At 47.4% G+C, this 25,831-nt stretch overlaps 1 pseudogene; it reads right to left on the bottom strand.

The window, feature by feature from the left end:
* Window positions 1-21,795: 21,795 nt before the first annotated feature.
* Window positions 21,796-21,912, bottom strand: LOC136638023 (5S ribosomal RNA; annotated as a pseudogene).
* Between the last annotated feature and the right edge of the window lie 3,919 nt (window positions 21,913-25,831).

Raw genomic sequence — 25,831 nt, 5'->3', positions numbered from 1 at the left:
TAAATTTACATCAGGCATCTCAAGAACTGCCGCCCCATATTGAAGGTAGAGTTATTTAAATGTAGAGAGGGTGAGAAAAAGAATCAGTTTTACACATTTCCCATCTCCCTTCCCCCTTCACATAAGTGCACAAACATTTTGCAGGCAATAATATTCTTATTTTTCATTTCAACTACATCAGCAGTGTTAGAAGTGCTCTACGCTTTGTAACTCACAACTCCCTAAGCTCACAGAACTGGCTTCACTTTTAGAGGGTGGGATCCTGACCACTGTCCTTTATCACAGTCTCAAGCGGAAGAACGGACTGCACCACATCAGGTGGCTGGTAAGAGGCCCCATTTATGAATACCTCAGTACATAAACACTTCTTACTCCTGCCGTGCAGTGAGGGAACTCATGGTTCTCAGTAAAGCAACCACACTTCTGAGTCCTCAGAAATTTAAGTTCAGAAGAAAACAAGAAGAACCCCACTGGATCAGGCCATAGGTCCATCTGGTCCAGTTTCCTGTATCTCACAGTGGCCCACCAGATGACTCAGGGGGCACACAAGACAACAAGAGACCTGCATCCTGGTGCCCTCCTTTGCACCTGGCATTCTGAGCCTGCTTCTAAAACCAGAAGGTTGCACATCATGGCTTGTAACCTGAGAGTTGTTTTTTTTTCCAGAAAACCGGAAATGCCATTCTGACACTTCTGAGGGGGGCATTTTCTGAGGACTCGAAAGTCTCTGGACGCAACTGGAATGTGCGTCCAGAGACATTGCGTCTGGACGCAACTGGAATGTGCGTCCAGAGACATTGGACGCACTGGAATGTGCGTCCAGAATCAGGGAATGTGCGTCCAGAATCAGGGAAGCCCCCAACCACAAATTTGTTTATCTGTGTGTTTCAGCCAAAACCAGGGGGCATCCACTAAAACTGAGTGTTGGGAGAGTTAGAACAGACAAAAGAAAATATTTCTTTACCCAGCATGGAACTCCTTGCCACAGGATGTGGTGATGGCATCTGGCCTCGATGCCTTTAGATGGGGATTGGACAGATTGATGGAAGAAAAGTTCATCACACGTTACAAGCCATAATGGGTATGTGCAACCTTCCTGGTTTTTGCTAGAAGCCAAGCCTCCATTTTTTAGGAAAACCAGTGCGCTCACTTTCTGGACTGTGGAAAAGTTTTCTGCAGCCGTGACTGGTTCCAAGAATGCATTTCATTTTGTTGCCTGTAGATTGGTGTATTACATTCTGTTGGTTTAAGCCGCCTTAGCATTTTCTCACAGAAAGGCAGGGCCCACATAGAACAGGCACCCTCTTGGGGTCTAAATCAGTGGAAGGCTGGTGACTGCAGAATGAATGACTCTAGCCAGACTGCGAAAGGTCTTCACCAGTGTGCCACAGTGGTGAGGAAGGCAATTCCAAGGGCTTGTCTCTATTTTATCTTTGAAACATTGGAGGGTAGGGTCCTAGAGATTCAGGGAGTGCTGCCTTCCTTATCTCCTTCTCAGTGGGCTTATTAAATTGCTTTTGGAGACTGAACCGACCATAGAACTGTGAGAGGCATATGCCCATGTGTGCGTTTGTGTGCTGTATGCTGACATGGAAGAAAAAAAGCACCCAAGTTTGAGTGCCTTCCGTGTTTAGCCCTCGTCCCAGCGGGGGGTGCGTGCCAAGTGCTGGGGGACCAAAAAAGAGTGTGGCCTCAATAAGGCAACTTTTAAAAAGAACATCCTTTTCATTGCATAGTCAATCTCAATTAGAAGCAAATGTTTTCTGTGTTGCATGTTCCCCCCCTCCCCTTTTAGGGCTTTATGTGAGCCTCTTTTGTGGCTGGAAGAGAAAAGGCACAGTGGTCAATGGGGAGCGGAGTGTTGTGTGCTGTGGATTCCTGTCTCCTCCAGTCTGCCAGCATAATGCACTTTGTCAGGAGAAAAGGCCGACATCCTGAGCGGCTTTGGTAAATTAAAGAGCTCAGCAGGGGAAGGAAACTTGTTGCTAGGTGACTGACAACCACTGCATGTCACTCTAGCGCACGCCGGAGGTTTGCTCCTCTTTTGCTTGCACAACTCCAGCCTGGCTTTTTCATCAGCTTCAATAATTAACTCTGTGCATGCGATGTCTCCATTTGTTTCCCTCTCGCCGCAGCTTCTGTTATTTAATCCTGAGGTGCAAGAGGCACATCTAAATGCTTGCAGTCTCCGAGGCTCAGAAGAGTTAAGCTGGAACATGACAAACAACATCTCCTCTGCCCATTCATTGGAGGAATGGCTTTTAGAAGGGGCTATTTTTTTTTGTCCATGAGGCAATGTGGTCTTGGTTCATTTCTACTGTAACTGAGAGTGCTGCTCTCCAGAGACAGGTGTGCAGGATGCATCTGTGACTCTGACTCTGGTGAAGGGATCTTTGAGCGCTGGCTCATGGCATTTCTGCATTGTGCCTTGGCACATATGGAAATAAGATAAGAGACAGGAATCAAGAGTGATTGAAATAAACCAATTCCAGTTTACTGAGGAATTATCTCTGGGTAGAGAGGGGGAGAAATCAATAGAATCAAGCAGAGGCAATCAAAATAACTATGTTTTGCCAGTGGTGTAACTACAGGGGATGTGGTGCAGTAAGTACTGCAGGCACTGGAACACGCCTTGTAAACAGCCCCTCCTACTCAGTGTCACACACAACACTTCACTCTTCACTCACAACAGGAGAGGAAACTGAACGCATTCCACATGCGCTGCCTCCGACGTATTCTCGGCATCACCTGGCAGGACAAAGTTTCAAACAACACAGTCCTGGAACGTGCTGGAATCCCTAGCATGTATGCACTACTGAAACAGAGACGCCTGCGTTGGCTCGGTCATGTCGTGAGAATGGATGATGGGCGGATCCCAAAGGATCTCCTCTATGGAGAACTCGTGCAAGGAAAGCGCCCTTCAGGTAGACCACAGCTGCGATACAAGGACATCTGCAAGAGGGATCTGAAGGCCTTAGGGATGGACCTCAACAAGTGGGAAACCCTGGCCTCTGAGCGGCCTGCTTGGAGGCAGGCTGTGCAACATGGCCTTTCCCAGTTTGAAGAGACACTTTGCCAACAGTCTGAGGCTAAGAGGCAGAGAAGGAAGGCCCATAGCCAGGGAGACAGACCAGGGACAGACTGCACTTGTTCCTGGTGTGGAAGGGATTGTCACTCCCGAATCGGCCTTTTCAGCCACACTAGACGCTGTGCCAGAACCACCATTCAGAGCGCGATACCAGAGTCTTTCGAGACTGAAGGTTGCCAACTAACTCAGTGTCAGAGCCATTCCAATGCGCCTGCAGTGGAAGGGGCCACTTACACATGCACTTGAATGGGAGGGGTGAGTGGGAGGGGCTGCTTACATGGTGCATTGTGGCACCTGTGGTACTTACCTTGCCGCTGCCCCTGTAGCTTTGCCATGAGTTTGCAATTGACCAAAGCAGAGCCACAAGGAGTGCAGGTGTGTGTGTGGGGGGGGGTGAGGGTAAAGAAGTAGATGCAAGATGCAAGTGCACTTGCATAGTGCAAGTGGCCCCATCCCCTCCCCTTTGGAGCCATTCCAGGTCATGGGAGCATATGCTTCCGTTTGCTCCCACTACCCAGAATGCTTCCATAGGGGAGGGGGAGGGACTGCTTGCACAGTGCATTCAGGCACCTGCAAAACTTAGTGCTTTTCACCCCCTCTAGCTATGCCACTGCAGGTCATATTGTGACCTGGAGAGATACAGTGTGGCTCAAGGCAGCACAATAAATTTGTGGCAGAGGTGGGATTTCAACACCAAGATTAACTGATTATGCAACACTTCCACACTGGCTTTGGCATGTAGAGAATAAATAAATGCAGGCCTGTTTGCTTCTTTTCATGCTCCTGCTCTGCTGTTTTTTACTTTTTTTTCCCCCAAAAGAGGAAATCTGTTGCTCCTGAATCTTTTAATCACCTGAAATGTATTATTGCTGCCTTCTCTCCTTCCACCCCCCCCCTCCTCCACTGCCTGTTATGGAAGTTTTTCAGGGGAGGATTAGCTGACACTCACTTTTCACCAGTTTTGCTGAAAAGGTTAATAGTTCAGGGAGTGAAGTTAGTAGCAAACTGAATTTTCTATTGCTAATCCCTTGGCTTGAAAGGCAAAGGCTTTGTGTTGACAACCTTAATGAGCCTCTAGTACATTCTTAAAACTTGTTTCATTCACTCCTTCATGAATGGGGCCAAGTTAAATTATAGCCTATAGGTGTTTTCTGTGGCCCTTTCAGAAGCAGGCCTCCTGACACCAATTAGAGAGATTATGTCATCAGCGGGAAAGAAAAGCTATAACTTTTGCAGGCTAAAGCTGCGATTAGTCAAGACAGGGTCACCAGGCCCAACAGAATACCAGGTGACCTTGACAAAATTAACTTCAGAGCTCAGTTCCTAATTAACTGCTTTCAGTGAAAGAATGTGTAATTTCAGGCAATTGGTCACAACATGAACTTTTTTCCAAGTTGGATAAAAGTAGCCTTTCATATGATGCCAGAAATAGAATATGATGCAGCCAAGAACCCAAAAGGACACAGGGTTTAAAAGAAACACCCCCAAAAGGGAGCAGAAATCAGTTGGGAAACAAATTGACATGTGGAACTCTCTGCCACCAGAAGGGTGTAATTAGGGCTAATCCTGCAAACTATTTTTAAAAAGGATTAGAATAATTCACAGAAGGACAGGGACCTGTATGTATATGTTTTGTACGTACAGGGACCTAAGTCTGAGTCACAACAAAGCTGTTTCATACATTCAGGAGTAGCAAAAGCTAGCAGGGGGGGGGGCTGTTCCACAGCAGGAAATACCCGGGGAGGGGGAAAAAAGGAGATGGGCAAGTCAGGAGGCAGTTCCTAGCAATTGCCTTCCAACCTCATGGCTCCAGTGAGTTACTTGGGAGGAGGAAGCCTCAGTGAATGACCAACTGCAATGGGACTACTTCTGAGTAGAGCTGCAAAGGATTGGGTTCCACTCTTAACATAAGCCTCCCACCTACTGCACACGCTTGCCACTTCTGTTCCTTCATGATGTCTGACCCACCTGCCCCCACCTTGCCGGTCCCTTTTGGTCTGTGCCCTGGTGTGTGTGGCTGGCGCTCCTTCTGAAGGCAAGAGTCACAATGTGCAGGGGAGCTTTTATCACTGGGGTTAGTATGGAACTAATCATTTTTCTGCACTCACTGCATGGCTACACTTGATGGAATAACAACCACCAGTGGCTTCTGTTTACATTAATGATTGTTGATTTTTCTGTGGAGTCACGCCTGACCCACCGAGTCAAAATGACTTGGGACATTTTGGGGAGGTGCTGTGGGCACATGCTATGACTCATGGACAAGTTGAGTCGTGGGGGCAGAGACTCAGGAATCGACTCGAGACTTGCCAGGGTGGCTTTAGCACATCTCTGCAATTTGTATTTCAAAAGACAAGGGAATTGGGTGACCTTCTGGAAACAGATCCTCTTGTGCTCTGAGAATTGCAGTCTCATGGCCCTTTGAAGCTGTACATCCTTATGTTAAAAACAGCCAGGTGCTGATTATAATGTGTTTTGCATCACCTCTAAATTGGGCATCCTGAATGTGCCTGATAGTTAAGACAGGTCAGAAGGAATGTCTCATCTGGTATTTGATAAGAGCTAGAAATAATTGGAGTGCCTCTTTCAATTAAGTGACACTCACAATGAAGTGGCAAGCAGGATGTATGGAATATTTTGATGCCTCCTCGGATTAGAGATGGGGTAGGTCAAATCATTTTCTCCTTGTTCCTGAAGTTTTAATTGCAAGTTCACATTTAGGCCTATTGCAGGCTTTGCTCTCCCCCATTTTCAGATTGCCCCTAAAACCCTACAAAAAGAGACACCCCCCTCCCAAGAGGAAAGGATGGCTTCACTTTCCTGATTTCTTCTCCTCTTCTCCTTCTCCTCCTCTAGAGACTCAGGATTCTGCTACAGGTGGCAACTTAGGACTTTTGAACTTTTAAATTTAGAAGGGAGGATAGAGGTGTAGAAAGACCCTCTAAGCTTCCTTTGATCCTTACTTGATTCCACTGAGTGCACTGCAGGTGAATTGGGGTGATGAACCACAGGGAAGAGGTGCAAGTGACTATTGTCCCTGTCTTAGATAATCAGTAGCGTAACCAGATGGGAACAGCATGGTAAGTACAGCAGGAACTATAATTCCACATGTAAGCAGTTCCTTCTGGTCACTGTCAGAGCCATTCAGAGCAGTGACAGCAACATGCAGGCACTCAAACGCCTGCACATTGTAGATTCTGCCCCAAATAGGTGACTGGGAGAAGCCACATACACAGGAGTTGTGGCACTTGCTATACTTACTGTGCTGCCGTCCCCCCCCTGGCTACACTACTGCAGAGAACTCCACCTTCCGTTGCTGACAGCTACAGAGGCCTGAATACTTTCCTCTAGGACCTGACTCTTTCAGGAACGGGTAACAGCTCCTGCTTTCTGCCACCTTGGCTTTCTTTCCTCTTCTTCCTAGGACTTTACACTATGTTTCGTGTAGCGCAATCCGACCTTGCGCTGGAACAGGCAGGCCAGGAGGGCTGTGCTGTATCCAGCGCAAGATGGGTGCCAGAAGTGGCTCAGCTGGAGGCAGGGGGAAACTCTTCATGATAAGTCACCACAGCCCCAATGGGTCTCCTCAGACTTGTGCCACCTCCAGAGGTGGCAGAGGCGAGTGAAGCAGCTTGCAGCCCCTCCATACTGCTCGGGGAACAGGGTTGGGATCCAGCATAACAGCCAGGTTCCAGCCCTGCCTCCTGCTCCCCACCCAGGAATGCCCTCCCCCCACCCTGGAACGCTTCCCTCCCACCTCCTCCCCAGTCCCCTGTGTTGGCCAAGCTTAGCCAACACAACCCTCCCTCCCCAAGTTGGTGTGTAGGCCGGATACAGCCTCCACAGGCAAGTGTGTATTCCTGTACCGGCCCAGCCTACTCCTGAGGAGGCGCAAGCATGCTTTACGGCACGCTTGCGACCCTCCTGGGCCAGCACAAGGGACTTGCGCCGGACCAATGGGGAGTTAGGACTGTGCCCTAAAACTCATGTAGTGGTTTGAGAGGTGGACTTAGACCTGGAAGATCCAGGTTCAAATCCCCCCTCAGTCATGAAGCTTCCTGGGTGACCTTGGGCCAGCCACTTTCTCTCAGCCTCACCTACCTCACAGGGTTGTTGTGAGGACAAAAAGGAGGGGAGCAGCTGTGTACACCGCCCTGAGCTCTTTGGAGGAAGGGGGGGTATAAAAATGTGAAAAATAAATATATATAAATAAATAAATAAGTAGTATCTTTCACAAATAATTTCCTGAGTCCTTCACTTTCTCTCCCTTTCACTCTAGGTGTGCTGTTTTTTGTCTTGTGAATCCCCAGAAGAATGTTCATCTTTTCTCTTCCCTCCGTCCCCATGTTTTGCCAGATTCCAAGGCCAAGCTCTGCCTAGAGAATTATGCCCACTTTCAGCTAATTAGCTCCCCTTCTTTCCCCCAAAATGACCCTAGTTCTGCATTGCAGCACTGCTGGACCCCACCACCAGGGTAGCTAGCCTGTTCCACCTGCAGAGGTCCTTCCCCTCTCCCGCCAGCAGCTCCTCCTGCCGCTATAGCAGCACTTTGGTCCTCAGCAGGTCTTGGACATGGCAGCCAAACACCCATCTCAGTGTCTCCACAGTCCATTCACCCATCAGCAGTTCCATTAGCCATTTCTCCAGTCTGCCTTCCTCAAGGGAGGAAGGTCGTCTTCCTGATCTTTTGTAATCTGACCTGGAAAGACCAGCCCCTTTTCAATCAGCAAGGAGGGAGGGAGGAGGAGCTAGCTAGGAGTATAAAGCTAGTGCCTGCCACCATGTGAGCCTCTCTGCAGAAGTGCGCAGTGGAACCCAGTGCCTTGGGAACAATGTGCCAGGTAAGGCACCACAAGTTTAGCCTTGGTGCAAGTTCAGCAGCAGAGCGAGGAAGCCAGGGCCCCAGACACTGCCCTTCTCTTCTCTTGAGAAGAGGGCAGCAAACCAGTGAAGGGTTTTTAAGTACCTCTAAACAAACAAACAAAAAAAACAAACTATGCAGTCAGACAGCCAGCAGCAGGGTGGGGGCTATCCAGTGTTTTGCATCAAGTGCCACATGTATGACTATGGGTCATACATACAAAATAAGTCATGGGTGTGTCCTCGGTGCAAGGAGCTACAGGGTCTCAGGGAACGCGTCCGCTCCCTTGAAGCCTTGGTGGCCGACCTGGAGAAGCGCAGGCAGGCAGAGGAGGACCGTGGGGAGACTTCCGGGGACGATCAGGCTTCGTCCCAACCTCAGGCGTGCAGCTCCTCAGCTGCTGGGATGGGAAGTCTTGGGGCTGGAGGACGTCATCCTGGAGAGGAGGGAAACAATCCCCTAGGGGGGACCCCTTCTCCAGGGGATGGGCCCATATCCGAAAGCACTCAGGATACTACTTGGCGGGAGGGAGGTCGGGGGCTTGTTGTGGGGGATTTGAATATTAGAAACATAGAGAGGGGGGTTTGTGATGGATGTGAGGACCGCATGGCAACTTGCCTGTCTGGTGCGAAGGTTGCAGACATCACTTCTCATCTAGTAGACAGTGCTGGGAAGGAGGTAGTGGTTGTGGTGCATGTCAGCACCAACGACGTGGGGAAGTGTAGCCGGAAGGTCCTGGAGGCCAAATTTAGGGTATTAGTTAGGAAGCTGAAAGCCAGGACCTCAAAGGTAGCGTTCTCTGAAGTGCTACCTGTTCCATGCACAGGGCCAGCTAGGCAGGCGGAGATCAGGGGTCTCAATGCGTGGATGAGACAGTGGTGTAGGGAGGAGGGGTGTAGATTCGTTAGGCACTGGGGAATGTTTTGGGACAAGCGGGGCCTGTACAAGAGGGACGGGCTTCACTTGAACCAGAATGGAACCAGAATGCTGGCGCATAACATTAAAAAGGTGGCAGAGCAGCTTTTAAACTGATCCCTGGGGGAAGGCCGACAGGAGCCGAGGGGCATCCGGTTTGGGACTCCTCATCCCTGTGGGATGCGGATGGGGAGATTAGAGAACAACAAGGTAAAAGCAGAGTAGGAGAAGAAATTGGGAATGGTAGCATGGTGGGGTGTGATAGCTGGTTTGGCACAATGAGAGGGTGCGGGGACAAAGGAGTAATAAGCATTCCATGTACAGATGCTTTTATGCAAATGCCCATCTGAGCAAAGATGGGAGAACTGGAATGTCTGGTGACAAGGGAAAACATCGACATAGTGGGCATAACGGAAACCTGGTGGAATGTGGAAAATCAGTGGGATACCTCAATCCCGGGCTATAAACTCTACAGGAGGGACAGGGAGGGGTGTGTTGGAGGTGGGGTGGCCATTTACATTAAAGAAGGGATAGAATCCAGCAAAGTAGAGATTGAAGGCGGGTCAGATTCCACCACAGAATCTCTGTGGATTAAATTACCAGGCCTGAGGAGTGACGTAATACTGGGGGCATACTATTGTCCTCCAGACCAGAAACCAGAAGGGGACCTTGAAATGAGGAAACAGATCAGGGAGGTGACAAGGAGGGACAGGGTTGTAATCATGGGGGACTTCAATTATCCTCATTTTGACATGGTCAATTTGTGTTCTGGTCACGATAAGGAAACCGGATTTCTTGACGTGCTAAATGACTGTGCCTTAGAGCAGCTAGTCATGGAGCCCACCAGAGGACAGGTGACTCTGGATTTAATATTGTGCGGTACCCAGGACCTGATTAGAGATGTCAGTGTTACTGAGCCATTGGGGAACAGTAATCATACTGCGATCCATTTCAACACGCACGTTGGGGGAAGAATACCAGGCAAATCTCTCACAAAAACCCTTGACTTCCGACGGGTGGACTTCCCTCAAATGAGGAGGCTGGTTAGAAGGAGGTTGAAAGGGAAGGTTAAAAGAGTCCAATCTCTCAGAGTGCATGGAGGCTGCTTAAAACAACAGTAATAGAGGCGCAGCGGAAGTGTATACCGCAAAGGAAGAAGGGCTCGACTAAATCCAGGAGGGAGTCCGCATGCCTAACCAGCCAAGTTAGAGAGGCCGTAAAGGGCAAGGAAGCTTCCTTCCATAAATGGAAGTCTTGCCCTAATGAGGAGAATAAAAAGGAACATAAACTGTGGCAAAAAAAAATGTAAGAAGGTGATACGGGAGGCCAAGCGAGACTATGAGGAACACATGGCCAGCAACATTAAGGGGAATAATAAAAGCTTCTTCAAATATGTTAGAAGCAGAAAACCCACCAGAGAAGTGGTTGGCCCTCTGGATGGTGAAGGAGGGAAAGGGGAAATAAAAGAAGAGTTAGAGATGGCAGAAAAATTGAATGAGTTATTTGTGTCTGTCTTCACGGCAGAAGACCTTGGCAGATACCGCTGCCTGAATGGCCCCTCCTGACCAAGGAATTAAGTCAGATAGAGGTTGAAAGAGATGTTTCAGACCTCATTGATAAATTGAAGATCAATAAGTCACCGGGTCCTGATGGCATCCACCCAAGAGTTATTAAGGAATTGAAGAATGAAGTTGCAGATCTCTTGACTAAGGTATGCAACCTGTCCCTCAAAACGGCCACAGTGCCAGAAGATTGGAGGACAGCAAATGTCACGCCTATCTTTAAAAAGGGAAAGAGGCTGGTCAGCCTAACATCTATACTGGGTAATGGTGGAATGCCTCTCAAAACACATAGACAAACAGGCCTTGCTGAGGGAGAATCAGCATAGCTTCTGTAATTCTTACCTTAATTCTGTAAGGGTAAGTCTTGCCTCACAAACCTTTTAGAATTCTTTGAAAAGATCAACAGGCCTATGGATGCGCGAGAACCTGTGGACATTATATATCTGGACTTTTAGAAGGCATGTGCAATATTCTTGAAGCAATATTTGTCTTTTGTTATGGGGATAATACCTACCTCACAGCAGGGCTTGACAAACCTTGGTGACTAGGAAGTTCCTCGTGGCATCCACAGGCATGTGGATGCGGGAGAACCCGTGGACATTATATATCTGGACTTTCAGAAGGCGTTTGACATGGTCCCTCACCAAAGGCTACTGAAAAAATTCCACAGTCAGGAAATTAGAGGACAGGTCCTCTCATGGATTGAGAACCGGTTGAAGACCAGGAAACAGAGAGTGGGTGTCAGTGGGCAATTTTCACAATGGAGAGAGGTGAAAAGCGGTGTGCCCCAAGGATCTGTCCTGGGAACGGTGCTCTTCAACCTCTTCATAAATGACCTGGAGACAGGGTTGAGCAGTGAAGTGGCTAAGTTGCCAAGATGACACCAAACTTTTCCTCGTGGTGAAGACCAGAAGTGATTGTGAGGAGCTCCAGAAGGATCTCTCCAAACTGGCAGAATGGACAGCAAAATGGCAGATGTGTTTCAATGTCAGTAAGTGTAAAGTCATGCACATTGGGGCAAAAAATCAAAACTTCACATATAGGCTAATGGGTTCTGAGCTGTCTGTGACAGATCAGGAGAGAGATCTTGGGGTGGTGGTGGACAGGTCGATGAAAGTGTCGACCCAATGTGCGGCAGCAGTAAAGAAGGGCAATTTTATGCTTGGGATCATTAGAAAAGTTATTGAGAACAAAACAGCTAATATTTTAAAGCCATTGTACAAATCAATGGTAAGGCCACACCTGGAGTATTGTGTCCAGTTCTGGTCGCCGCATCTCAAAAAAGACATCGTGGAAATGGAAAAGGTGCAAAGGAGAGCAAATAAGATGATTACTGGGCTGGGGCACCTTCCTTATGAGGAAAGGCTATGGCGTTTGGGCCTCTTCAGCCTAGAAAAGAGACTCCTGAGGGGGGACATGATTGAGACATACAAAATTATGCAGGGGATGGACAGAGTGGATAGGGAGATGCTCTTTTCCCTCTCACATAACACCAGAACCAGGGGACGTCCACTAAAATTGAGTGTTGGGAGGGTTAGGACAGACAAAAAAAAATTTCTTAACTCAGCCTGCGGTCAGTCTGTGAAACTCCTTGCTGCAGGTTGTGGTGACAGCATCTGACCTGGATGCCTTTAAGAGGGGATTGGACAAGTTTCTGGAGGAAAAATCCATTATGGGTTACAAGCCATGATGTGTATGGGAAACCTCCTGATTTTAGAAATGGGCTATGTCAGAATGCCAGATGCAAGGGAGGGCACCAGGATGCAGGTCTCTTGTTGTCTTGTGTGCTCCCTGGGGCATTTGGTGGGCCGCTGTGAGATACAGGAAGCTGGACTAGATGGGCCCATGGCCTGATCCAATGGGGCTGTTCTTATGTAAGCTTTCATCCTTCTCCTACCTACACCAAACTCTCCCTTCATCAGGTGCTTCTATGCCTGAGGGCCCTAATTCCTTCAAGTGGCTGCAGCTGTGCAGCACACTCCCTGCTGAATGCCCAGGCCTGACCCTTAAAGGGGCCACTGCTGACACCACATCCTACCTCCTCGCCAGATCTTCTGCCATTCCAACACACCATAACAACTCTAGACACTCTAGGTAGTTTAACTATGTCTGTATTTGTATTGGCAACCTTCAGTCTCGAAAGACTCTGGTATCGCGCTCTGAAAGGTGGTTCTGGCACAGCGTCTAGTGTGGCTGAAAAGGCCAATCCGGGAGTGACAATCCCTTCCACACCGGGAGCAAGTGCAGTCTGTCCCTGGTCTGTCTCCCTGGCTATGGGCCTTCCTTCTCTGCCTCTTAGCCTCAGACTGTTGGCCAAGTGTCTCTTCAAACTGGGAAAGGCCATGCTGCACAGCCTGCCTCCAAGCGGGCCGCTCAGAGGCCAGGGTTTCCCACCTGTTGAGGTCCACTCCTAAGGCCTTCAGATCCCTCTTGCAGATGTCCTTGTATCGCAGCTGTGGTCTACCTGTAGGGTGCTTTTCCTGCACGAGTTCTCCATAGAGGAGATCCTTTGGGATCCGGCCATCATCCATTCTCACGACATGACCAAGCCAACGCAGGCGTCTCTGTTTCAGCAGTGAATACATGCTAGGGATTCCAGCACGTTCCAGGACTGTGTTGTTTGGGACTTTGTCCTGCCAGGTGATGCCGAGGATGCGTCGGAGGCAGCGCATGTGGAAAGCGCTCAGTTTCCTCTCCTGTTGTGAGCGAAGAGTCCATGACTCGCTGCAGTACAGAAGTGTACTCAGGACGCAAGCTCTGTAGACCTGGATCTTGGTATGTTCCGTCAGCTTCTTGTTGGACCAGACTCTCTTTGTGAGTCTGGAAAACGTGGTAGCTGCTTTACCGATGCGCTTGTTTAGCTCGGTATCGAGAGAATGAGTGTCGGAGATCGTTGAGCCAAGGTACACAAAGTCATGGACAACCTCCAGTTCATGCTCAGAGATTGTAATGCAGGGAGGTGAGTCCACATCCTGAACCATGACCTGTGTTTTCTTCAGGTCATTGTAGGAAAGCTGTTGTAGGAAAGCTGTTGTAGGAAAGCTGTTTGCCCGAGTTGTACTAAAGAGGCTCCAGGTACTTGCAGAGAGCGTCTATCCAGAATCGCAGTGTGGATTCCGAGCCAACAGGTCCACCACTGATATGGTATTCTCCCTTAGACAACTGCAGGAGAAATGCAGGGAACAACGACAGCCACTCTTTATAGCCTTCATAGATCTCACAAAGGCTTTCGACCTGGTCAGCAGAGACGGCCTCTTCAAGATTCTCCCCAAGATTGGATGTCCACCCAGGCTCCTCAGCATCATCAGATCTTTCCACAAGGACATGAAGGGCACTGTTGTCTTCGATGGCTCCACATCAGACCCTTTTGACATCCAAAGCGGAGTGAAGCAGGGCTGTGTTCTTGCACCAACCTTGTTTGGGATTTTCTTCGCTGTCCTGCTGAAGCAGGCCTTTGGAACTGCAACAGAAGGCATCTATCTCCGGACCAGATCAGACGGAAAGCTCTTCAACCTCTCCAGACTGAGAGCAAAATCCAAAGTCCAGCTGAAATGTCTGCGTGACTTCCTCTTTGCCGACGATGCAGCTGTCACTACCCACTCTGCCAAAGATCTCCAGCAGCTCATGGATCGTTTTAGCAAGGCCTGCCAAGATTTTGAACTGACAATCAGCCTGAAGAAAACGCTATGTCTGTGTGCATGTGCTATTCTATATAGTGTGTCTCATAACCAACACTACAAGATCCCCAGATATGCATGTTGGAGGGGCATGGAGGCACAAGAGACAGGTTTCCAGAGCTTATATGTTATTATTAGCCACAGATGAGTAAATGAAACCTCCTCGTTCAGAGGCTGTGTACGGCTGACTACCAGATGTTGCTGGGAGAAAGGGAGATGTGTATCATATCCTGCCTTGTTCAGACACACCCAGAGGCATCTGCCTGGAGTAGACATTCTTTGAACTTCCCAGCTGCAATGTGCTTGTTGTGCTCAAGTCTCATCTTTCTAACTTTACAGAGGTGCATGGCATTTCCAGATGCTTCCCGACCCTTTAGGAGCATCAGGAAATATCCAGAAATGCCATACACCTTTGTGACACGAAGTGCAGGCACAAATACCACAAGCAAATTGCAGTTAAATCACAGGTGTGCAGATCATACAGAAGCCAGACCATTCTCACACTTGTTTCTTCCAGTCACATCTTTGTACTGTTGGAAAAATTCCTAATTGGGCTTCCTTCAACATAATTCTGCAAAGGAACTTAATCCCAGCAGTGAGAATTATTTGGCCAAGGTATTGGAGCCTCCTAGTGTACAGTTGTGGATTTTACCAAAGTACATTTGACAAACACACTTCTGCTTTGTTATGTGCATGACCATTCCTTATTTCCTTTGCAACAAATACTGGCCAATTCAGTGTAATTATATACCCATAGATCCAAACAGCACCTTGACAGGAAACATCCAGTGCTTCATCATTATTACTCATATAGCTGAATCACGGCCTTTTATTAGAAACTCTCCCTCATAATACTACAGTCACAGCACAAAACCCTTGAGTGCAACGCTCATCAAGCATGTACGTGCAACTAAGCATACTAGTGGTATAGCTAGAGGGGGTGCAAAGCACTAGGTAAGCAAAATTTAGTAGTTTGCACCCCTTCTAGCTATACCACTGAAGCATACAGATGATTTATAAACGATTCTTTGCCCAAATGTTGATTGAGGAATGTCAAGTGCCATCATATTTAAAGCAAGATGTGCCCTTCATGATACTTGAAATATAATACCTGCAGGCAAAATCCCCCCAACCTCAGAAGGGCTCAAGTCTGTTCATCACAATGGGCACAGATCTGTTTGAGTAGTCAGCACTGTGCAAAAAATGGAGGCTACAGACCATACATACTGAGCCTTATACACACTGGGGCATACTCACAGCAGTGGGACCCTGTAGAGGCTGGACTTGTGGAGGTGAGTGGATAGGCCAACAGTTATGTGTTGTTGTTTTTTCCCCTCTGCATGTGCATCAGTAAGAACATAAGAACAGCCCCACACTGGATGACGCCATAGGCCCATCTAGTCCAGCTTCCTGTATCTCACAGCGGCCCACCAAATGCCCCAGGGAGCACACCAGATAACAAGAGACCTGCAAGGCCTCCTGGGAATTGTAGTTAAGGACATAAGAACAGCCCCACTGGATCAGGCCATAGGCCCATCTAGTCCAGCTTCCTGTATCTCACAGCAGCCCACCAAATGCCCCAGGGAGCACACCAGATAACAAGAGACCTGCAAGGCCTCCTGGGAATTGTAGTTAAGGACATAAGAACAGCCCCACTGGATCAGGCCATAGGCCCATCTAGTCCAGCTTCCTGTATCTCACAGCAGCCCACCAAATGCCCCAGGGAGCACACCAGAAAACAAGAAGACCTGCAAGGCCTCCTGGGAATTGTAGTTAAGGACATAAGAACAGCCCCACCGGATCAGGCCATAGGCCCATCTAGTCCAGCTTCCTGTATCTCAAAGCAGCCCACCAAATGCCCCAGGGAGCACACCAGATAACAAGAGACCTCATCCTGGTGCCCTCCCTTGCATCTGGCATTCTGACATAGCCCATTTCTAAAATCAGGAGGTTGCGCATACACATCATGGCTTGTAACCCGTAATGGATTTTTCCTCCAGAAACTTCTCCAATCCCCTTTTAAAAGCATCCAGGCCAGATGCCTCACCACATCCTGTGGCAAGGAGTTCCACAGACTGACCACAAGATGAGTAAAGAAATATTTTCTTTTGTCTGTCCTAACCCTCCCAACACTCAATTTTAGTGGATGTCCCCTGGTTCTGTTGTTATGTGAGAGTGTAAAGAGCATCTCTCTATCCACTTTATCCTTCCCATGCATAATTTTGTATGTCTTAATCATGTCTCCCCTCAGGCACCTCTTTTCTAGGCTGAAGAGCCCAAACGCCATAGCCTTTCCTCATAAGGAAGGTGCCCCAGCCCAGCAATCATCTTAGTTGCTCTCTTTTGCACCTTTTCCATTTCCACTATGTCCTTTTTGGGATGTGGTGACCAGAACTGGACACTACAGGTGTGGCCTTACTCCAAGTGTGGCCTTACTCCACACCTTACTCCAGTTACACTTACTACTTACACTTACACCTTACTACAGGTGTGGCCAGTAAATGCTTTGAACTTTATTGAGCTTTAAAGTTCAGAGCTTTATTGTGTATGACATATATTCTTAATGTGGTGTCTTTTTTGCAGACATTCACTGAATGTTAACAATGCTGGGACTAAATTCAGTCCCCTTCCCCTTTCTAAATGGTTGCCTAGACCCATCGTTGTTTTATTTTAAGAGGGTCTGCACAGGCAGTCCCAGTAGCTGAATCCGGGGAGAAAGTGCAGTTGTGGCTTCCCACTGATCCTTGTGTTTGTGGACTCCAGATGTGTCAGGTTGAATGTGTGACGAGGCCTCCTAGCAGCCATAAGCCTAGACCAGGGGTGCCCAAACCCCAACCTGGGGGCCACTTGCGGCCCTCAGGGATTCCCAGTCCGGCCCGCAGGAAGCCTCTAGTCTCTAATGAGCCTCTGGAGACTTGCTGGAACCCATGCTGGCCAGATGCAACTGCTCTCAGCATGAGAGCGACTGTCTGATCTCTCGTGTGAGCTGTGGGACGAGGGCTCCCTCCACTGCTTGCTGTTCCACATCTGTGATGCAGCAGTGGCAGCGAAGGAAAGGCCAGCCTTACTTTGTGCAAGGCCTTTTATAGGTCATGAGCTATTGAAAGACCTTCATTCATTCATATAAATTCCATCTCTAATACACTAATTTAAGTAAATTTGAAATGCAAATTAATTCTTTTTTCCCCCCCCCCAGCCCCTGACACAGTGTCAGAGAGATGATGCGGCCCACCTGCCAAAAAGTTTGGACACCCCTGACCTAGACCAACGTTAATTGGATTTTTCTTCTCTGGAGGTTAGAAAACCACCCCACCACTGGGCCTCATTTTTATAAAGCAAAATGCTACTTTACATCCAACCACAAACATTTCCAGTGCTCTTTACCTCCATAGCTCTTAGCAACTGGGGTTATCACAGTCATTGTAACCTACTACAAAAGGAAAAGGTACATTTCTGACTCTGTAACAAACATGTAAGCAGACAAGGTCCTTGCTTAGAACAGTTCGCAGCCTAACTCAGAGAGACACAATACTATAGTATTGTCAATACAATACAAGATACTATTGTCTTCATCATGTAAACACATGGAGACATTCTCCCCTGGGGAGATCAGCAATAGAAGCCTTCTTCACACAAAGATGTAGAAAGGTGAGGATGGAAAATCAGAAAAATAAACACAGGGGGGATCCTGTGTAGCATTAAGTCATGCCTTTCAAAAATCTGAGGACCTTCAGTCATAAAGATCTCCAACACCTCTTCCCAGAGAAGCATGACTGGTAAGAAGATGAAAGTCTACTGGGACAAAATGTTTGGAAGAACAACTTGGATTCTGGGTGCACTTTCCTCTGCAGACTGTTTATTTTTGGACGCAATCCTAACCCCTTATGTCAGTGCTTTCCAGCGCTGGCATAGCGGTGTCAATGGGACATGCGCTGCATCCTGCAGTTGAGTGTCACTCACAGAGGCCTCCTCAAAATAAGGAAATGTTTGTTCCCTTCCCTCAGAGCAGCATTGCCCTTATGTCAGTGCTGGAAAGCGCCGACATCAGGGGTTAGGATTGCACCCTTAGTTACGTATTTTATTTAAAGGATGTGTATACTGCTCCATTTTGCTCCCCTGGCTCAGAATGGCTCCAAAGGGGGGGAGGGGCCACTTGCATGCTGCACGGAGGATCCCTGCAAGACTTAGTGCTTTGCACCCCCTCTAGCTACACTACTGCAAAAGTGGACTGTGTTGTCCTGCTCCATTTTTTGTTAGCACTGTGCTGTTTTGCTTTCCATGTAAAAGGGAAGTAGTCAATAAAATGTTCTTTTAAAGGAAGTACAGTCTGGAGGCCTGCTGACCTGGGAGGGCTTTGCAAAGCTAGCCTCTGGGTGCTCCTTTCCAAAAACTGGAATAATGTTGTGATAATGTTAATCCTTCTCATTTCTGTTTTTTCCTCCTTCCCCAGAAATGACACGTGGAGAAACTCAGTTTGAACAGCCTTGGAGGGGGCACTTTGCAGAGGAGGTGGTGGAGAAAAAGGACTGTTGGACCCCATCATCCTTTCTCGTGCTACCTCCCCCCCCTCCATCTGCTGTATTCCCACCAGTGTTCCAGATCAATTCAACTGAGACCCCCTGCGGCTCCAGCACTCTCCACAACTTCTGTTAGGACTAATTCCCAACACTCGCCTTTTAGGAGCTTCCCACAACTGTGAATGACTTAATCCTCTCCAACTGCCAAATTCTTCCTCTTCCTCTGTGTAGGATTGCCACATATCCAATAACACAAAGTGGAAGACATACGTTGTTGTTATTAGAAACCTCTACTGGCTGGGCTGCCGCTCAGTGCATCCGGTGCGCAGAAATGTAATGCATCAGGCCTGCCTTGCACAACTGAGATGGAAATAATTGTGGCTGATAGTGCCCCCCGCTGAGCCAGAATCCCTAATACCGTCAGAAACAACAGCCATGTGCATCAAAGACATAGAGGTCAGACGAAGCCAAGAAGAGGGGGGAAGTTGGACAGAAAATGTCATTCTAGTGGTCCTTCCTGATCCGGATCAAGGGGCATGTGCTGTGTGCTTCTACTGCATTACTCACGTGTGACTGCTCTATTTACAGTGTGGAATAACCTGTTAGTGCTTATTACAGTTTGAGACAAGCTTGCACACTCAGCTTACAACCCGTTTCCATTTGCCCTACAAAATATAGGCACAGCAACCTTGCAGCCTTGGTGGATACTTGCTGGGCCTTGTGCCAATCACAGACAGTGCACTAACAACACTTATCTCTTAGGCACGCTTTGAACAGAAATATGTCCTGCTCATCTCCTGCCTTGCATAAGAATACTTGCAGTCCCAGGCAAAAGAAGCATGTTCAGATGGGGTGGATATTAGACAAATGCAGCTAATGGATAATAGGGGCAGGAACCCACAAAAAGACATGACCCACTTCCTGCCCTTTTATCATCCAGGCCTTTTGGTTCAGGATGTGAAGCATTTCATCTTCCGTTTAACGTTAACTGCTTTTTTCCCTCTAGTTTAGCAATGTTAACCCTGTCACTGCACACAAGGCAACTTCATGCATTTATTTGTTTTAAGAATGTTTATGCCACACTTTAATAAAAATAATTCTAGGGTGGCTATCAAGTTAAAATTCACCTAACTAATGCCCATAAAGTTGCATATGCCAGGGCAACTTATCCATTTTTGAGAGGTTAATGTTACTGCCATATGAGAATCTAGGGATTCCCCAAGATGATGCTACACCTGAAAATGAATGTCTAACTCAGGGGTGACATACATAAGGCCTGTTGGCTGAATGCGACCCCAAGAATCAATTTATCCAGCTCACATTGTAAATGCCCCAGGGAGCACACCAGACAACAAGAGACCTGCATCCTGGTGCCCTCCCTTGCATCTGACATAGCCCATTTCTAAAATCAGGAGGTTGCACATACATATCATGGATTGTAACCCATAATGAATTTTTCCTCCAGAAACTTGTCCAATCCCCTTTTAAAGGCATCCAGGTCAGATGCCGTCACCACATCCTGTGGCAAGGAGTTCCACAGACCAACTGCATGCTGAGTAAAGAAATATTTTCTTTTGTCTGTCCTAACTCTCCCAACATTCAATTTTAGTAAATGTCCCCTACAATTCTGCAAAGTGGGCTGTCATCACGACTTGCAATTTTCTCATTAGCATTTTTACTTAGCACCCCAATTAAGGGCCAAATTAGATGTGATGTGGGAGACCCATAATTTGTGTCCTCAATGTTGTAGTCTTTTTTATCAAATTGCAGCTGCCAAAAAGAGGACAGGATGTTTAAGGTTTTCCTGGCACTTCATTTTATTATTTTTCAAGCTCTTCTCCCCATTACAGTGTCCACGTATGTTGCCTTCTTAGAAGACTCAGCCAGAAGTCGATCTGATCAGAAAAATTGTCAGTATGAAAGGGGTTCATCATCTCTCCCCCCCCCCCCCCGCCATGCTGCATGCTGTAGGGCCATGGGTGGACCAAGTCTGTGGAGACCTGGGTTCAAATCCCATTTGGTCTGAAGCTCATGGGATGACCATGGTTGGCAACCTTCAGTCTCAAAAGACTATGGTATAAGCCTACAGCACCCAGTATTCTTAGGTGGTCTCCCATCCAAGTACTAACCGGGCCTGACCCTGCTTAGTTTCCGAGATCAGACAAGATCGGGAGATAGTGTTCAGTATAGGGAGAAGGTTGGCAACCTTCAGTCTCGAAATACTATGGTATAAGCCTACAGCACCCAGTATTCCTAGGTGGTCTCCCATCCAAGTACTAACCAGGCCTGACCCTGCTTAGCTTCCGAGATCAGACAAGATCGGGAGATAGTGTTCAGTATAGGGAGAAGGTTGGCAACCTTCGGTCTCGAAAGACTATGGTATAATAATAATAATAATAATAATAATAAAACTTTATTTTTATCCCGCCCTTCTCCCTAACGGGACCCAGGGCGGCTAACAACATATTAAAAAACAATAGAATTTAAAAAACATTAATACAAACAGATAAAAACATTTAAAAACACACTACAGGGCCATAAAAACAGTAGTCAGATTAAAAGAGTAAAAGAGCAGATCACCGAGGAATCAAGCCTGTAAAACTAAAAGATGTATAAAAAGTTAAGAAGGCCAGAAATCAGAAGGCTTGTTTAAACAACAGTGTTTTCAGGCCTCGCCGAAAGCTCTCAAGAGAGGGAGCCATTCTCAAGTCAAGGGGAAGGGAGTTCCATAATGTTGGTGCCACTACCGAGAAGGCCCTATTTCTTGCAGCCACCCCCCGGACCTCCTTGGGTGGCGGCACTTGCAAAAAGGCCTTCTCTGATGACCTGAGATGGCGAGCCAGATTGTACGGGAGTAGGTGGTCTCTAAGATATCCTGGCCCAGAGCAGTATAGGGCTTTAAAGGTCAAAACCAGCACCTTGAATTGGGCCCGGAAACGAATGGGCAGCCAATGCAGCCCCCAGAGAAGCGGGCTGACAGAGTCAAACCGCCTGGCTCCAGTGACCACACGGGCCGCCGCATTAGCCTACAGCACCCAGTATTCCCAGGCGGTCTCCCATCCAAGTACTAACCAGGCCTGACCCTGCTTAGCTTCCGAGATCAGACAAGATCGGAAGATAGTGTTCAGTATAGGGAGAAGGTTGGCAACCTTCGGTCTCGAAAGACTATGGTATAAGCCTACAGCACCCGGTATTCCCAGGCGGTCTCCCATCCATGTACTAACCAGGCCTGACCCTGCTTAGCTTCTGAGATCAGACGAGATCAGGCATGTGCAGGGGCTGCACCATAGGCCAGTCATTACCTTTCAGCCTGACTTACTGTACCTTGAGCTCCTTGAAGTGAGGAAATACATAAAAATGAGGGTGTTGACATGAACCAATGTCATCCCCAGTGTTGCTGTTATTACTTGCTGGTCAAAGGATTGCCAGAGCTCTTAGAAAAATAAAGACATCACAGTCGTAAATCAAAAACAAAGGATTCTATTTCATTATTTTCAAATGGATCCTGCAAATATGAGGTTCTTTCAAGGTCATGCTTTGAGACTCCCCTCCCTTCTCTTCCCTTGCTCAGAAGTGGTGGTTTGATCAAAAAGATCAGCCTACCGAACTTGGCAATGCCTTAGAGCAGGGATTCTTAACTGGGGATATCCATATGCCGTGGGGTATGGGAATCAAAGGATGAGGGTAGGGGACTCCTCAGGGCCCAATCCTAAACAATGCGCACCAGCTTACCACCAGCGTGCACATGCCATCAGGCACATCTGTAGGCCCTAGTGCTGGTGCTAGCCCAGTGCTTACTGGTGCTGGGGTAGCATTGGGGCAGGGGGCAGGCAGGCAGGAAGCATTGTGGGCTGGGAAGAGGGCAGGGAAGAGACATGCCAGGGGAGGGAGGGGGGACTGGTGCTTTGCTCCTCTGAATCCTGAGCCTCCATGTCCGACATGGGGACCCTTGGGTTATCGTAGAATCAAGTAGCCCCATTGTGGGGCTACTTACTTTACCTAGGGGAAGGGGGGAAAGTCCCCTTCCCCCAAGGAGGCAGCAGTGGCTGGATACAGCACTGGATACAGCAGCAGCCATTTTCAGTTTGGGCTGCCCATCTGTGAACAATTTAAAAAAAATGTTGTTTGATTAGATTAACTATCACCATTATCACTGTGGATTGAGGCAAACCCTGATGAGGGCAATGAATGTTTTGGTTCCCTTCACAACTACTTATCTCTGTGAAACAGGATGCTCTGCATTATTGAACCTGAAATCAAAGTGGAGAAATCGACTTGATGTGTCAGGAGATACGTCAGTAATTGTACCTCAATTTGAATGCACAAAAAAACAGCAAAAATCTCACTAGTTGTAGCTAGTTTGGGTATTTGTGATTTGCCAGTTGTATAAATATGATGAAATCCTTTTGATTTCCTTTCAGCTGCTTTGTTCCTAGCTCTCCATATGCAAAGCCAAGCTATTGACATCCGTTTAAGTCATACTGGTATCTAATGGGACTGGTGATGACTATTTCAACAGTCTGGTGAAGGGGGTATGGGGACATATTGGGCAATCCATTGGGGTTCTGTTATTGTGAAAAGGTTAAGAACTCTTGCCCTGGAGGGAGAGCGACAATCCATTCTGTATCAATGCACACACCAAAATCATTGTTTGGGCTGCACAGATCTCAGCTCATTTGATAGCAGGCAGCTTGGCTTTTCTTGACAAGACTCCACGCAAAGAGATTTAATGCATCTCTTTCAACATGAACCGGATCGTACCCTACTGACATTAGATCCCCTGCCCCAGGGAGAACCAAGCTGGATGCTGTGTGGTTGCATTAGTGTGACTTTAATGGCTACAAAAGCAACAGAGCATGACAAGAACTAAATAATAATGGGGAGGGGCAGGGGGGAATAGAATATGTCAGTGTGACATGCCAGCATCTTTGGATTTCCCAGCATGTTAAAATATTGAGATGCAAGAAAAATCAAAGACGTTTTGTGAGCTCAGTTTCCTGCAGTCTACACTGAGCTGTGATCTAAAAAACTCAAGTGGTAAGGACATGGGAGGGTTGCAATGACAGAAGAAGTGTGCTGAACTAGAGACACGCAGACCAAGATTTGGCCAGTTAATTTTTTTAAAAAGTGAAATTTAATCTCTGTCCCCCTATTGCATTTTAGGTCTCACAATAATCCAAGGCTGGTCCAGACAATATGAAACACTCCTGCAGTAGCATAGCTATGGGAGGTGGGGGTGACATGGTAAGTATTAGATGGTTGGCAACCTTCAGTCTCAAAAGACTATGGTAAAAGCCTACAGCACCCGGTATTCCCAGGCGGTCTCCCATCCCAGTACTAACCAGGCCTGGCCCTGCTTAGCTTCCGAGATCAGACACGATCAGGCATCTGCAGGGTAACAGTTGCTGCTATATACAGGCATGGCAACAAGGCATGTAAATGGCCCCTCCCACTCAGAGGCATTTTTGGCAGCAACAGCAACTCACTCCTGCCTCCCCCCCCTCCTGCCCAGTTCATTAACCCTTCCCTGCCTCCTGGCTGGAACTCCCTGCTGCTTGCCTTCAGAATGCTTGCCCCATGAGGTTTTCCACCTGGCAAAAACAGTAAGCAAGCACCCCCAGACACAGACAGACTTGAGTCAGCACACATGGGGATGAGTGCCAAGTCAGGGGGGCCCTTTTTCAGAGCCTTCCACACCTGTGACTCATGTTGCCGAGTCAGCAAAAATCACACCTTTTCACGACTCGAGTCTGAGTCGCTGACTCGAGTTCCCAACACTGCCCACTCCCTGTATCTATGCTACTGTATTGGCGACCCCTGTTTTCCAATGCTGACTGTGGGCTGACTTGGAGTCATAAGAACATAAGAACAGCCCCACTGGATCAGGCCATAGGCCCATCTAGTCCAGCTTCCTGTATCTCACAGCGGCCCACCAAATGCCCCAGGGAGCACACCAGATAACAAGAGACCTCATCCTGGTGCCGTCCCTTGCATCTGGCATTCTGACATAACCCATTTCTAAAATCAGGAGGTTGCGCATACACATCATGGCTTGTACCCCATAATGGATTTTTCCTCCAGAAACTTGTCCAATCCCCTTTTAAAGGTGTCTAGACTAGACGCCATCACCACATCCTGTGGCAAGGAGTTGCACAGACCGACCACACGCTGAGTAAAGAAATATTTTCTTTTGTCTGTCCTAACCCGCCCAACACTCAATTTTAGTGGACGTCCCCTGGTTCTGGTATTATGTGAGAGTGTGAAGAGCATCTCCCTATCCACTCTGTCCATCCCCTGCATAATTTTGTATGTCTCAATCGTGTCCCCCCTCAGGTGTCTCTTTTCTAGGCTGAAGAGGCCCAAAGAGGCCGTAGCCTTTCCTCATAAGGAAGGTGCCCCAGCCCCGTAATCAACTTAGTCACTCTCTTTTGCACCTTTTCCATTTCCACTATGTCTTTTTTGAGTCAACAAAAAAGTCAACACCATCTATAGCTATCGACTTTTTTGAGTCAACACCATCTATAGCTGTCACTTGCTTTAGCAGAACTGAAACAGATACTGGCAAGTTTTGAATGGTTACATAAATTCCCAGTTTCACCACTCAAGCACTGGAGTTTTTTTTAAATTCAAAATTACAGTTTTGAAAGTGAAATTTTACTTCCATTTGAAGTGGGAGTGATGAGATGTGTTGGCATGTCTCAGTTGTTTAAATGATTATCAGACATGAAATGTAACGAACCACTGAAGACTTTCAGTATTTAGTATCATTGTACATCATCTTATCAAATGATGTCAAAAACTGAATATATCACATGCCAATCACTGTGAAATATGAAATACCACTACATAATCCAGCTATCAACACTGAATACCATTACATGTCAACTATCATATAGTGTCAAAATATTGTGAATACCAAATCTTCAAAAAAATTCAAATATTCAGATAACTGGATAGTATTTGACATGAACATGTACAGTGAAAGGCTGCAGCTTTTAATTAATCAGTTGACTTAACTGATTTAAAACCTTAATTGACTTGACTAAAAAGGCATCTCCCATTGATCAGGGGATCATTTTTTAAAAGTTACTTTTTAAAAGTATTTATTTATCTTTCACATTTTTATACCCCCCTTCTTCCAAGGAGCTCAGGGTGGTGTACATAATTCCTCCCTTCCTTTTTTGTCCTCATAACAATCCTGTAAGGTAGTT

Source organism: Tiliqua scincoides, chromosome 1, assembly GCF_035046505.1.
Source record: "Tiliqua scincoides isolate rTilSci1 chromosome 1, rTilSci1.hap2, whole genome shotgun sequence".
Taxonomy (NCBI): domain Eukaryota; kingdom Metazoa; phylum Chordata; class Lepidosauria; order Squamata; family Scincidae; genus Tiliqua; species Tiliqua scincoides.
This window is presented reverse-complemented; position numbering and strand designations above follow the sequence as displayed.